A 16,242-nucleotide genomic window follows, 5' to 3' on the forward strand; every position below is an offset into this window, starting at 1 on the left:
ACCACATTACAGGGTACATAATCACTAGCACTTTATGGAGATTTAAGTTAATCATGTTTGAGATAGCACAAGGCACTTAAAATCTAGCCTAAATCTATACATTGTGCAATAATGACTTTTCTGATTGGACAACATGTCCTAGCACTTTAATAGGATGCCATGCACTTTAAAGCTACCTCATAGCGTCTACTGAAAGAAAAAGAGAAAATATTTTTTTTCTATTTGGAAATTGAAAGTTTTTTTAATGACTGTCTCTGTAGAGCAGTTTGTATAGCAATTATATTTTGCCCCTTCAAAAAAGCATTACACACTTTATGTTTTCCATATATCTTTAATATAACTTAGACTACATGTTTGAATTTTACAAATGTTACTCTCCTATTTATATTAGATTTGTAGAACATTTCTTTCTAATGAAAAGGATTAGGTTTGAATTACACCGCTTGCATATACTAGAACTTTTACTCTAGTGGAAATGTAAAAATGTTATGTATTACATTTTTTGGACATTATCTATTAAAAATGTAAAGTGTGTAAGGGAGATTGTTTTGAAGATTTTGGCACTTAGCCATTAGTTCCTTGCCTTTTCTTTCAAAATACTCTGCATCTAATAGGAGATATGTAAAATGGGAAACTTGGGGGCTCATTATGATGTCGGAAGGACTGCCACCGCTGGGCCGACGGTCCTTACTCCATCATACAGAAAATTCCCACCGCTAAATTTGGATGGCGGTGGGAATCACAATGGTTCCACGGCAGATGGAAAGTCCGTCCGATATGGTTCCACAAGGCGGTCCTTTTCCGGACGCCTTGCGGAAACCGGAACCAGGGCAACATTGCAGCGGTGCCATTATGGTATCCCTTTCCGCCTGTCTTTTTGCAGCAGATATCCCGCCGCAAAAAGATAGACGTAGACTGGCTTTGGGTGCCCTTTGCGGGCCCCCTCTGTGTTGGGGGGGTGCACTGGGGGGTACCTATGGTACCGTTCCATGCACCAAGTGGTAGGCACCGCGTGGTGCCTGACATGTGGTGCAGGGAAAGACGATGCATGCACCTTTATCATTGCAGACGGTGCTGCAGCCAGAAGCACCGCCCGCAATGATAAAGGCCCAGAATGCACCCGCCAGTATGGCGGGTGCATCCTAATAGCAGTGGTGAGACCGTCGCATGTCTGGCAGGTGGTCCCAAAAACTGCTATCATAATGAGCCCCCTGCTGCGTTTAAGAATGTGGATTGGAACTTGAGATATTTTTGTTTACATACAAAAATAGGTTATGTCTTGTAAATAAAGTTTTGTTGAGGTGTAGTTAGGAGCATCTACTCCTTCAAATGGACACTCTGAACACACATCTCTATGGCCCTGTTGAAGACCAAGGATGAAACGGGTAGGCCATTTTAGGCTGCTGCTGCACATAGTGAAATGAATAAACCTGTTCCAGGAAACTGTTTAGATGTGCCTTGTCCACCGAATGGATGTGATGTTCGGAAATGTGGGTGTTCGTTGAACAGACTGATATGAATATATATATGTTGGTGTGAACAAGGCAGGGGTCCCTGCCGAAGCACGCCATAGGCCGTAAATAAACAACAACTTTACCTAAAAACTGGAGCTGCAGTGTCAGTATCTTGTTGTTTGATTGTGCATGCTGGAGCTAGGGGGGATATATATTTATATAAATAAATAAATAAATAAATAAATAAATAAATATATATATATATATATATATATATATATATATATATATATATATATATATATATATATATATATATATATATACATATATATATTCACTTAAAAAACCATAGGTTTCACACATGTTATAGTTAGCTGGACATTTCACTCGTAAAAAACCAATGAAATTCCCCCGTTATAGTTAGTGCAGGCAACTATAACTCACGCAACCGCAATCCTCTGCCGAGGACCGTGTTTCCATAGGAATCGAGGATTCGTCAACCGGCGCCAAAGTTATTCAGTTGATGTCACTGACCATGTCATGAGTGATGTAATATGTGATGTCATCAGCAATGCATTGCGGGCGCGCGAGTTATAGTTAGCTTAACTAACTATAACTGGGAAATTTCATTGGTTTTTTACGAGTGAAATGTCCAGCTAACTATAACGTGTGTGAAACCTATGGTTTTTTCACTGAATTTGCAAGGTTTTTTAAATGCTAATTCCTAACTATAACGTGTGTGAAACCTATGTTTTTTTCAGTGAATTTGCAAGGTTTTTTAAATGCTAATTCCTAACTATAACGTGTGTGAAACCTATGGTTTTTTCAGTGAATTTGCAAGGTTTTTTAAATGCTAATTTCTAACTATAACGTGTGTCAAACCCATGGTTTTTTCAGTGAATTTGTATGGTTTTTTAAATGCTAATTCTTACCTATAACATATGTGATTCCCATAGTTTTTTTATTGATTTTGTATGATTTTTTTATTATAAATTCTTATATTAAATGTGTTTTTTTTTTTAAAAAAAAAACAAGTTTTTTAAAAATCTTTTTATTCTCTTAAAATACTATGTTTTTTAAAAAAAAAATCTGCAATATATCAATTTTTCTCTTTTTTTTTTTTACCAAACAGGTAAGATATATTAGTATAACATAGAAAATATATATATATATTTTTTTGTTTTTTAGTGCGCGTACGGTAAGCGTACGGTAAGCGTACGGTTTACGCAATGTTCGTAATTTATCTACTCTGTTTGCGTATAGTTACGCAATTTGCGTAGCCGTGCGTACTGCGCGTGGGGCGCGTATGCGTGTACGCTACACGCGCACGTTACGCGGAAGTGTTGTGGAGTGACTGTTTTGCGCATGCGCGCGAGCGCGTGTCTTTTTTACGCGCATACGTACTTTTACCATAAGCGCACCGTAAGCGTAACGTACGCGCACGGTGGGTCATGTGATCAAGAAACAACACTTTTGATTGGTTTTTACTACTTTCAGTTCTAGAACTCTCCTACACCACACCCATTCTCCTCATTTCTGCTTGTGATTCCTTTGGAGAAGGAGCTGAGTTGTCTTTGTGATACGATGGCAGAACAGCAGACCTCTTCAGAGAGTGAGGCTAGCAGCACTACCTTGAGGCAGAGAAGGAGGAAACAAAAGAGCTCTTTCATATGGGAGTATTTTTCTTTTCCAGAGGGCAAGAAAAAGGTCAATGCACCTTTAGTGACTTGTAAGCTGTGTGACCGTGTACTTTCAAGAGGGAATCCTAACAAGAAGTATTCCTTCGGGAATCACACTATGTTGAGACACCTTCATGATGTACATGGTAGGACATATGCTCGACATACTGGAGGAAACCCTTCAGTAAGTCAACCAAGCACATCCACAGCAGCTCAGCCTGGTCCATCATCTGCAAGGCCGAGTCCATCTTCGGCAGGTCAGCTGAGCCCTTCATCTGTGGGGGGAGCATCTCCTTTTTCTGGTCCTCTGGAAACTAACCCTCGGTTTGCGAGGGTTACAATGCGGTGTGCCACTTGTCATGGTCTAATTTGTCGTAGGGAGACCAGTGTTGCCCTAGTTAACAATAAAATAGACCAGCACATTTGTCCTACCGACTAATATTCCCATTCTTTCTTTCATCTGTCCCTGTATGAACACAACGGCTCTTTTAAGAGCCAACCTTACCTTTCAACTTATTATTATATATTTTTTTTAACTTTTTTTTGAATTTTTTTTTTACCGTACGCGTACGGTACGCGTAATTTTTTTTTTTTTTTAAACAACACTAAAAATCAATTATCACATTACAAGGTCCTTGAGAGATTACAATGAAAAACTGAAAATGTGATTGTGGAGAAGTGGAAAAAAGGGACCATGAAATTTCTCACTTACCATACCCACTCAAAAAATTATTTATTAATTAAAATTTAATTTAAATTGTTAAAAAAATGGTTCAAGTTTTCGTAAATTTTCTTTCTCAATCTGAAAAAAAAGAAAAAAGTATTAATATTTAATAAAACATTTTATAATACAGTACACGTATTTACATATTTTCCAAAAACAATTTTTTGCCTTTTTTTTGCTGTTTTCAGAATATATTGCATTTCACTATAAATCGTGAAAGCAATTGCATTCATCACTTAACAGCGGGCAAAAAAAAAATAACAATCTCAAAGATTGTTTAAAAAAAGCACAGAATCTCTTCTCAGTTAAACATAACATTATCGAAATGCAAAATGTTATTCATTAAAAATATCATCTAATAACAAAAACTATTTCTAAAAAATACCGTCTGACAATTTTCTTTCAGAAGCATAATCTCAAAAAATATATATCTCAAATAAATCCACAATACATCTAGTTTCCTTTCCTTTAGGCCAAATGTTAATTTTTGAAATTATTTTTTGATTAAATTTCCAACGATAATCCAATAAAATTCCAAAATTTAAACTGTACACATGTTACCGATTCTCTCTAAAATTTTGGTTTCCGAAAGATTAATTAGGATTTAATTAAGTCCACAATACAATTGGATACCTTTCCTTTAGGCCAAATGGTAATTTTAAAAATCTTTTTTGATTACATTTCCAACGGTAATCCAATAAAATACAAAAATTTAAATTGTACGGATGCCAATTTGAAAGCACACTTCCTACTGTTTTTTTGGCAAGTGATAAAACACTTTTACAGTCTCACACATTTTGAATCCACTTTCCAGATTCTTAAAAAAGCACATGTCCAAACTGCTTTTTCAGACCAGCAACATGTGTAACCTGGGTGACTGACTACACTCCAGCAAGGGCAACCAGCCTTAGTGATGCTGAATGTATTTGCATAACTGACTGCAACCTCAAACCCCACTCGGTTGTGAATACTGTGCATGATTCCACAGGATAAGCAGCTGGGTGTGTGCTAAGAGTCTGCTTCTGCATAAAAAAATAGTTCCCCCTTTCCATCTAATGCAACTGTAAAATCACCTTAGCAATACCAAACAGCTTTCTGAGACCAGCAACATGTGTAACCTGGGTGACTGACTACACTCCAGCAAGGGCAACCAGCCTTAGTGATGCTGAATGTATTTGCATTACTGACTGCAACCTCAAACCCTAAAAGTATTCCTCATTTATACCACTACACCTTAATTTATGGTGAAAACATAGTCCATATTATTTTACATTTTTGTATTTGCATTACTGACTGCAACCTCAAACCCCACTCGGTTGTGAATACTGTGCATGATTCCACAGGATAAGCAGCTGGGTGTGTGATAAGAGTCTGCTTCTGCATAAAAAAATAGCTCCCCCTTTCCATCTAATGCAAATGTTAAATCACCAGAGCAATACGCAATAAATCTCTGCCTGTAATTCCTATTTGCACACAGAGTCATGTTTTCATATTAGTCTGAAAACGAAATTTCTTTGCCAATTTGAAAGCACACTTACTACTCTTTTTTTTGGCAAGTGATAAGTACTTTTACAGACTGACACATTATGAATCCACTTTTCAGATTCTTAAAAAAGCACATGTCCAAACAACATTTTCAGACCAGCAACATGTGTAACCTGGGTGACTGACTACACTCCAGCAAGGGCAACCAGCCTTAGTGATGCTGAATGTATTTGCATTACTGACTGAAACCTCAAACCCCACTCGGTTGTGAATACTGTGCATGATTCCACAGGATAAGCAGCTGGCTGTGTGCTAAGAGTCTGCTTCTGCACAAAAAAATACCTCCCCCTTTCCATCTAATGCAAATGTAAAATCACCAGAGCAATACCAAACAGCTTTCTGAGACCAGCAACATGTGTAACCTGGGTGACTGACTACACTCCAGCAAGGGCAACCAGCCTTAGTGATGCTGAATGTATTTGCATTACTGAGTGCAACCTCAAACCCTAAAAGTCTTCCTTATTTATACCAGTACACCTTAATTTATCGTGAAAACATAGTCCATATTATTTTACATGTTCCTCACATTTAAATTTCTCCCAAAACAGAAAATGATAAACACAACTTCAACAAAAGGAATTCCAATTCTATTATTAATTTCTTAATTTACCATATACATCGCCTCTCAAACTCTAAACTCACCTTTAAAATTAGTTAGTTGTGAAAGAAATGTGGCACTCAAACAGCAGATTATCAGAGCCAGGATCTCTGTTCTGTACACCTCTCTCCTCTCAGCAGAACCAGATAATGGCAAAATTTCCCTCTCTTTTTCCACACATATACATGTTAGTTTCAAATCTCAGTGCTTCCCCCTTTTTTTCAAATGTAATCACACATTTCTATTGGTTGAAAACCAACCCTTTTCCAAAAGTACCCTTCCCCCAACTTGACTTCTGCCTAGTACCCTTCCCCCAACTTGACTTCTGCCTGCTACCATAGCAACAGCTCTTGAAACACTGCTGTGTAGAGTTAGGTCAGAAGTTCACCAAACAATGTTTCATTTCCAAAGAGCAGGAGTGCTTGACTTTTCAAACCTAACAGCAAATCCATAGTACTGTTCTTTGGTAACACATTTTTCTGTACCAATACAAATCATGCTTCTATAAATTTACACATACAGCCTAGTTTTTATTGTAGAATGGTATGAAACAGCTAATCAGTACTTTTTATTTTAAAAAAATATGTATGCCTCCATTTCCAAACTGTCTTTCATTTCTTTTTCCCATTCTACTGAAATACACCTCCTGAGTGCATCCAGATCTCCTTGGAACATGTTCACAGTGTGGATTGTAGGACACAGCTATGTCTTCTGGAGTGAAAAGTATGCAGAGAAAACAGGTATGGTGAGAGACCTTGCTTTGCCAAATGTAGACATTAAATGGATTGGTCAGAGAGGGTTAAAGTGGCACCAGTTGATGCCATTGGTGAAATCCTTCATGCAAATCCAACACCCTGACCTCATAATTGTGCACTGTGGTGGCAATGACCTAGGCACTTTGATTGGGGTAGGTCTGGAAATGCTTATGAAGGAGACCTTTGCACAACTGTTTTCACTTTTCCCTAAAACTGCCTTTGTGTATTCTAACATATGCCAAAGGCAAAAATGGAACTGGTCCAATCATTTTTGTCCGCAGATTGACAAAGCAAGAAAGCACGTCAACAAATCTGTTTCTGCTTTCCTCCGTGACTATGGTATGGCGTCCATTTACCACAACAACTTGCGTTACAACATGCAAGACATTTATAGAGGAGATGGTGTACACTTCACTGATGAAGGGAACAGAGTCTTCCTCTTGAACCTTAGACTCTGCATCGGTACTTACTTGTAGGTACCACTAAAAAATCACTTAATAAACACAACGGCTCTTTTTAGAGCCCCCTAATATCTAAACACTTAAATCTGCATTTCATTTCTTTTTTTCTTTTTTTTTTACCGTACGCGTACGGTGAGCTTACCGTACGCGTACCCCGCGATTTTTTTAAAAATTAATAAATGTTTTTTTTGTACTTTTCTGTCCTTCTTTGACCCCCTTTCAAATGTTAGGGGGTCTGAAACTCTCTTCCTTGCCCCCTTTTCAAGTTATCACCCTTTTTTTTCTGAGTGAAACACACGAAATGGCGGCCGCCGCTTCCTGGTTTCGACCGATTCGAATGTTTACTAAGATCTAACAGCCAATCAGAATCGTGCTCGCGCACGTCACCGTACGCGTACGGTAAGCGCACCGTAAGCGCACCGTAAGCTGGCTCAGATATATATATTGATTTAAAGGCTATTTTCTCAGAATCTACTGAACAGATTTACACCAAACCTACAAAAGGCACTTCCTTGACCTGTAGACTACCTCTCTGCCAAATTTCAAGGAACTCTGTTCAGCCGTTCGGGCTGTAGCTGTGTCTAAAGGTCCTATGGAAAAATGCATGGGAAAAACGCGTTTTGGGACCCCCCTTTTATCTCAGCCCCTGCTTGACGAATCCCCCCGAGACTTTCAGGGTAGGAGCGGAGCGTAGCGCCCCATTAGTTTTGAAAATTTCGCGAAGATTCGTCGACCGGCGCCAAAGTTATTCAAAATAGAATGTTGCAGATTTCCTATGGAAACGTGGTCCTAACTATAACTACCTACTGGCGACCGCCAGTAGGTAATATATATTACCTACTGGCGGTCGCCAGTAGGTAGTTATAGTTAGGACCCCTTTTCCATAGGAAATCCGCAACATTCTATTTTGAATAACTTTGGCGCCGGTCGATGAATCCTCGCGAATTTCTCAAAATAGGTGGGGCGCTACGCTCCGCTCCTACCCTGAAAGTCTCGGGGGGATTCGTCAAGCGGGGGCTGAGATAAAAGGGGGGTCCCAAAACGCGTTTTTCCCATGCATTTTTCCATAGGACCTTTAGACAGAGCTACAGCCCGAACGGCTGAACAGAATTACTAGAAATTTGGCAGAGAGGTAGTCCCTATGTCAAGGAAGTGCCTTTTGTAGGTTTGGTGTACATCTGTTCAGTAGATTCTGAGAAAATAGCCTTTAAATCAATATATATATATCTGAGCCCGCTTACGGTACGCTTACCGTACGCTTACCGTACACGTACGGTGGCGTGCGCGAGCGCGATTCTGATTGGCTCTTAGATCTTAGTAAACATTCGAATCGGCCGAAACCAGGAAGCGGCGTCCGCCATTTTGTCTCTCGCACTGAGTGATATTTATCAAACATGATGCCCAAAAACATGTTACGGGGCTGTTTTGACAACTCCCTCCCACATAGTCATGTTGAGGGAGTCCCCAAACATCCCCCAAGAGCAAAAACGGTTTTATTTTTTTTTCGGCAATTTCGCCGAGTACGCTTACCGTACGCTTACCGTAAGCGTACGGTAAAAAATAGAAATAAAAAAAACACTATCCACACTTACCCCACCCCCTGTGCTTTTGGTGGCCGTAGGCCACCAAATGTACAGGTCTTATTACATCAGTAAAAAAACTATATTTTGGCAACATGAAATTATAAAATCGAAATAAAAAAAACACGATCCACATTGACCCCACCCCATGTGCTTTTGGTGGCCGAAGGCCACCAAATGTACAGGGCTTATTAAAGTTGATAAAAACCTTGCACGGAACGCACTGCGTTAAGTGGGCGCGCACGCCTCGAATGGCGTAAAGTAACTTAGCATTTAAAAAACCGTACAAATTCACTGAAAAAACCATAGGTTTCACACACGTTATAGTTAGGAATTAGCATTTAAAAAACCTTGCAAATTCACTGAAAAAACCATAGGTTTCACACATGTTATAGTTAGCGGAAATTTTACTGATAAAAAACCAATGAAATTGCCCCGTTATAGTTAGTGCTGGCAACTATAACTCACGCGACCGCAATCTTCTGCTGATGACATATGTGTCTTTATAAAAAAAAATATTTGTAATATATGTATAGCTAAAAATGTATGGAAGAAGACATGGGCAAATAAGTGTCTAAATACAGTATTAGCATCAGCAGAGGATTGCGGTCGCGTGAGTTATAGTTGCCAGCACTAACTATAACGGGGCAATTTCATTGGTTTTTTATCAGTAAAATTTCCGCTAACTATAACATGTGTGAAACCTATGGTTTTTTCAGTGAATATATATATATACATATATATATTCACTTAAAAAACCATAGGTTTCACACATGTTATAGTTAGCTGGACATTTCACTCGTAAAAAACCAATGAAATTCCCCCGTTATAGTTAGTGCAGGCAACTATAACTCACGCAACCGCAATCCTCTGCTGAGGACCGTGTTTCCATAGGAAATCTGAAAATTCTATTTTGAATAACTTTGGCGCCGGTTGACGAATCCTCGCGAAATTTTCAAAACTAATGGGGCGCTCCTCTCAGCTCCTACCCTGAAAGTCTCGGGGTGATTCGTCAAGCGGGGGCCGAGAAAAAAGGGGGGTCCCAAAATGCATTTTCCCCATGCATTTTCCCATAGGACCTTTAGTCGAAGGTACAGCCCGAACGGCTGAACAGAATTACTTGAAATTTGGCAGAGAGGTAGTCCTCAGGTCAGGCATGTGCCTTTTGCATATATGAAGTCAATCTGTTCAGTAGTTCCTGAGAAAATTGCAGTTAAAAGTACATAAATATCTATAGGCACGCACCCTAACGTGCACGAGCGTACTTCTGATTGGTGGTTACATGTCAGTCAACGTTCGAATCGGTCGAAATCAGGAAGTGTCGGCCGCCATTTTGTTTGTTTTGTGTGCGACAGGGAAAAAGGAAGGTGGCGAACGTGAAAAGGGGGCAGGGTAGAGAGTTTCTGACCCCTAGCCTTTGTCAGGGGGTCCCTGAAGGACCCCGAAGGCTGAAAAAAAAATGTAATTTTTTTTTCTAAATCGCGGGGTGCGCACACTGTGCGCGGACGGTGCCTGCATGGTGGAAAACATTGAACAAAAAAAAAAATTTTTTAAACGAGCCATTCCATATTACAGGATACAGTCAATCTATAACTATATACATAGGTAGTTTATTGTAAAATAAATATATAAAAAATATAATAATACATACATAACTTTGCATTTAAAAAAACCGTACGAATTCACTTAAAAAACCATAGGTTTCACACACGTTATAGTTAGGAATTAGCATTTAAAAAACCTTGCAAATTCACTTAAAAAACCATAGGTTTCACACATGTTATAGTTAGCTGGACATTTCACTCGTAAAAAACCAATGCAATTCCCCCGTTATAGTTAGTTCAGATAACTATAACTCGCGCGACCGCCACTCTATCACAAGGATGATGTCATGAGTGATGCCACTGACCATGTCATGAGTGATGTAATATGTGACGTCATCAGCAGTGGATTGCGGGCGCGAGAGTTATAGTTATCTGAACTAACTATAACGGGGGAATTTCATTGGTTTTTTACGAGTGAAATGTCCAGCTAACTATAACATGTGTGACACCTATGGTTTTTTAAGTGAATATATATATAGATATACACATCTATACATGCATACATATATATATATACATATATATATATAAATATATATATATATATATATATATATATATATATATATATATATATATATGTAAAAAAGAGCACCAAACATTCGAAGGCCTCACACTATTGTGACTTCTGTAACTTGTTTATTCGCAGGCAGCATTCCAACAAGACCTCGTATCGCACAGTTCAATTTTACAGCCACAACTTCGTCAAAGTGCATTATGGTACTTACAGTTTTCATCACAATAATGCCTGAAACGTTTGACGGCCAGCGCCATGGTCGGGAAGGCCCCCCGACAGAAGTGCGGGTTCAGTACTGCTGTTATGAAATCGGTACAAGTGGAACTACGTGCTACGATTCGTTAGGCATAAGCAAGCATGCCAACAGCCTCGTAAGTTGCCCAGTGACCCACTGTGGTTTTTAAAACTGTTTGAAGGAGATGGTAAAGCGGCACCCCAAAAGGGTTTATTGTGATGAAAACTGTAAGAACCATAATGCACTTTGCGTAAACGCCCGATGGGCGGGACATTATCAACTTATTTAAAAAAGCAAGATGTGCCGCTCTCTCCTCGTGAAGCCATGTCAGTGAGCAAGGGCGATGATGCCTGAAACGTTTGACGAAGTAGTGGCTGTAAAATTGAACTGTGCGATACGAGGTCTTGTTGGAATGCTGCCTGCGAATAGACAAGTTACAGAAGTCACGATAGTGTGAGGCCTTCGAATGTTGGGTGCTCTTTATTTGATATATATATATGGGTGGCTGGAGAGATAAGTACTGCCATTTTGCAGCACGGAGAATCATAACGAACTGCCTCTGATGAAATGCTGTTAGGCATGAAACGCGTCAGGCTGCTAATCTTTTGGCAAGTTTCCTTTCTACAAACGACGCAGCTTCGACAATTAAAACGAAAATTATACCTGCCTAAGTGTGTGGCTCTCCTAAATGGGTAAAACTTTGTTCTGGATTTAAAAAACGGCCAGTCCCGGTCGTGGGAGAAGCCCTGCCACAGTGTAGTGGACCGCGTTGGAGTCAACCGACAACCAGCAAAGCGGACAGGAGGTCGTTATGTGGGAGTGCACGAAGTATGAAAAGGACACTTTTCCATACCCACTGGGGTTTTTGAACGTTTTAATTTTCCTCGTGCAAGCGGCTCACTGGAGTTTATATTTATGGCACTACAGAGACCATCAGGCTCAGCGAGAGCCGACGCCCACTGGGGCGGGTGGCTGGAGAGATAAGTACTGCCATTTTGCTGCACGGAGAATCATAACGAACTGCCTCTGATGAAATGCTGTTAGGCATGAAACGCGTCAGGCTGCTAATCTTTTGGCACGTTTCCTTTCTACAAACGATGCAGCTTCTACAATTAAAACGAAAATTATACCTGCCTAAGTGTGTGGCTCTCCTAAATGGGTAAAACTTTGTTCTGGATATATATACATATATATATATATCTTGCTCGTTTCCTCTTCTTTCTCAAAAGGAATGTCGCACTCGCGGGGCGTATTTCAACACTCTTTATTCAGAATAGCCAAATGACCAGCAACAGACCAGCGACAGACGCGTTTCGGCAAAATGCCTTCCTCGATGTCACTGGCACATCGAAAACGCCATGTTTTTAACTCGTATTCTCAGGTTAGAGAAAGGACTCATCTAATTGCAATAGGATGAGCGCCATCTTGTAGTGTGTATATTACTGTGCTCTCTTGCACACCAAGCAGTGTTAGAAGATGTCTGTTTATATAAACGCATCTGTACACATACATTACTTATGTTTGTTACCTTTGTCAAACATGGTGCTAAACGTTACATTACGCCGTGGATCGGCCATAGCACATACACTAATAAAGTTTTTTCATCTCAGCCTTTGTGCAATTACTTTGATTTCGCCGTGGATCGGCCATGCCCTTTCTCTATACCTTAACCAAACGAGTTTACACTTTAATATCAACATAATGACAATTCTAAATACTATTTAAATTCATTTTACCAATTTCATTGCAATACTTTATCGCTACAAGACAGTTTCAGATATCATTTCATATATGCGATTTTATCTTTATATATCAATTTTCACAGCCGTGAAACTAAATTAGATTAAATTGAGTACTTTTCGATCCACAAATCAGCTAGAAATATTACTAAAGGTTTCATATTCGCTAATATCAATTATTCCTCATCATGCCCAAGTCAAGATAAGGGGTATCTAGAGCATGACCATTCCCCCAGCCAACTGGACCCTTGTCCGTTACATTTCCATATGTATGGTCAATCCAACACATTATTAATACATTTTTGATAAATTTTCATTTCATGTCAATTATGTGCCTATATGTACTGACAATTCTTCCCCACTGTGGGATATATATATATATATATATATGTATATATTATCTACTGGCGGTCGCCAGTAGATAGTTATAGTTAGGACCGTGTTTCCATAGGAAATCCACAACATTCTATTTGGAATAACTTTGGCGCCGGTTGACAAAGTCTCGCAAAAATTTCCAAAATAGGTGGGGCGCTCCGCTCCGCTCCTACCCTGAACGTCTCGGGGGGATTCGTCAAGCGGGGGCCGAGAAAAAAGGGGGGTCCCAAAACGTGTTTTCCCCATGCAATTTTCCATAGAGACCTTTAGTCCAAGGTACAGCCCGAACGGCTGAACAGAATTACTTGAAATTTGGCAGAGAGGTAGTCCTCAGGTCAGGGAAGTGCCTTTTGCAGGTCTGGTGTCAATCTGTTCAGTAGTTCCTGAGAAAATCAAAAGTAAACCATATATATATGTGGGCGGAGCCTAACCACACATCTCATCCTGAGATCTGATTGGCTGTCAGCACTTCATCCAAGAAGTGCTGGCAGCCATCTTGGGACCAATATACATGATAGCACCTCATTAAAAAGCATTGCAGTTAATAGAAGGTTTTAAGACTTTAGTTACATTATAAATCATTTGTTGATGGTACCATACTCATTTTAGGAATTTTGGTATGTTCTAAGGTGATTTCACCATGTGAAAAAGCCTTCTGCTGGGATATCATGATTGAGAGAAAAATATTTTCTCATGCTTTTCCAACATAGGTGTGGAAGGTAATCTATAAGCTAAGCTGAGAGCTTATTTTCTGTAAATTCACATTATCTTTCTCAGTCATGTGAGAATGAAGTCTGACATTCTCAGTAAAACATGTACATCCAACAAGGGCAGAGACTGACAGTTGGTTCCTTTGTGTTCTACTGCAGCTTCCCAGAGTGTTCCAAAGAACAACTAGAGCGCTAACAGTCCTACTTATGATAAACGTATGGCACACCTGAAGCCATCTTGCTTGGATTAAAGTGGTAACTCTTAAAACATTTAATTTAAAAAGGAACAAAATGAGGGGGTTCATTTTTCCATAAAAAGTATGATTAGTGCTGCAGAAAGAAAACTTAGGGCACATTTTGAGTGACTTCTCTAATCCTCTTCTATTTCATTAAAAAATGCAGACTGAAACATGCACTTTCAATACCAGCAGCAGTTTTCCCTGGTGAGCAGTAGCTTTACTACAGTGATCTAATGAGCAAAAAGAGTGCTAACATTCTGAATTTATGGCAAATGTGTGACACATCTGAATGCCTTCTTGATGGAATCAAAGTAAAAAACTGAAAGTATTTCCTACTGAGAAGACTGCAGTAAATGAGGAAATTAGGAAACTTCATAACAAATAAGTCTCCCAAGATGGCCACCAGAGACAAAAGAGCCCAAATGTAGCCCAAATATCACCCAGATGTAGCCCAAGTATAGCCCAATGACAGAATGTCCCAGAGTGTTCTTAAAAACAACTAGAGCGCTTACTGTCTTCATTATGACAAAAGTATGGCACACCTGAAGCCATCTTGATTGGAATAAACTGGTAACACTTAAAACATTTAATTTAAAAAGAAACACAACGAGGGGGTTCATTTTGCCATAGAAATTATGATTAATGCTGAAGAAAGAAAATGAGGGCACATTTTGAGGGACTTCTTAAATCCTCTTCTATTTCATAAAAAAATTCTGACATGCAGACTGAAACATGCACTTTTAATACCAGGAGAAGACTTCCATGGTGAACAGTAGTTTTACTACAGTGATCTAATGAGCAACTAGAGTGCTAACATTCAGAATTTATGGCAAATGTGTGACATATCTGAATACCTTCATGATGGAATCAAAGTAAAAAACTGAAAGCATTTCCTACTGAGGAGACTGCAGTACATGAGGAAATTAGGAAACTTCATAACAAATAAATCTCCCAAGATGCTCACCGGAGACAAAAGAGCCCAAATGTAGGCCAAAATCACCCAGATGTAGCCCAAATATAGCCCAATGACAGAAGTGTGCAAAACACTTATTATTTTGTGTTTTTGCAGTGTTATATAGTGCAGACTTGTCAGGTATTGGAGTGCTTTACATGAACATTGGTTACATCACACAAGAACAAATTCATTTTGGTTGTAGACATGGGGAGACTAAGTGATTTGACCAGAATCACAGAATGTCGAGCTGAAGCAGAAACTCCAACCTGGTTCCCCAGTTGCAAAGTCTGCAGTTCTGGAAGTAACACCACATCCTATCCCCTAAGTGCAACATTTAATCAAGTGGTCAACTGGATAAAAAAAACATACAGATAACAAATAACTTAAAAGTGCTTTGTCGCTATTTGAAAACTCAGAAAATATGTCCTTTTTTTAGTCTTTTAGAGCACTAACCATAATTTTGATGCCAATAAGACCCTCTCATATATGTAATTTCTAAAGGAAATGCTCTAGGTATTACAGTTTTGATTACATCAAGATGACGTCAGGCATTCCACACTTTTGTAATAAATATAGAATGTTAGCAATCTAGTTGTTCCTTAGGATACTGTTGAGAGGCAGAGGCCAGGGGCACGGACTCTGAAAATTGAAGGCAGGTAGGAGGGTGCAAAGGCAACAATTTAACCACACTGAGCAGGCAGGAAGGGCCGTGGCAGCACAACAGACTATGGATGGCAGTGGAAAGGGGGGCATGGGCAACAAACCAACAATACAGGACTTGCAAGAGAGGCTGTGGCAATGTAATAGACCATTGTGGGCAGAAGGAAGAGGCAATGGTAGTACAACCATACATGCCAACAGACCCGATTCAGCCAGGAAACGTCCGATGTTTTTAAGCTCAAATGGGCTTTATTTGATCTGTCTCCTGTCTACAAACTCCTCTTTTTCAATGTAACTCAAAGGGGAAAATCAATACCCCAGTTTTTTTTCAAAATCTCCCTCTTACCAAGTTCAAAATGTTCGCAAGTATGGTACATTGGATCATGGAAGGAAATGGGGTAGGGACATG

This window comes from Triturus cristatus, chromosome 2_1 (assembly GCF_964204655.1).
Source record: "Triturus cristatus chromosome 2_1, aTriCri1.1, whole genome shotgun sequence".
In the NCBI taxonomy this organism is placed as follows: Eukaryota; Metazoa; Chordata; class Amphibia; order Caudata; family Salamandridae; genus Triturus; species Triturus cristatus.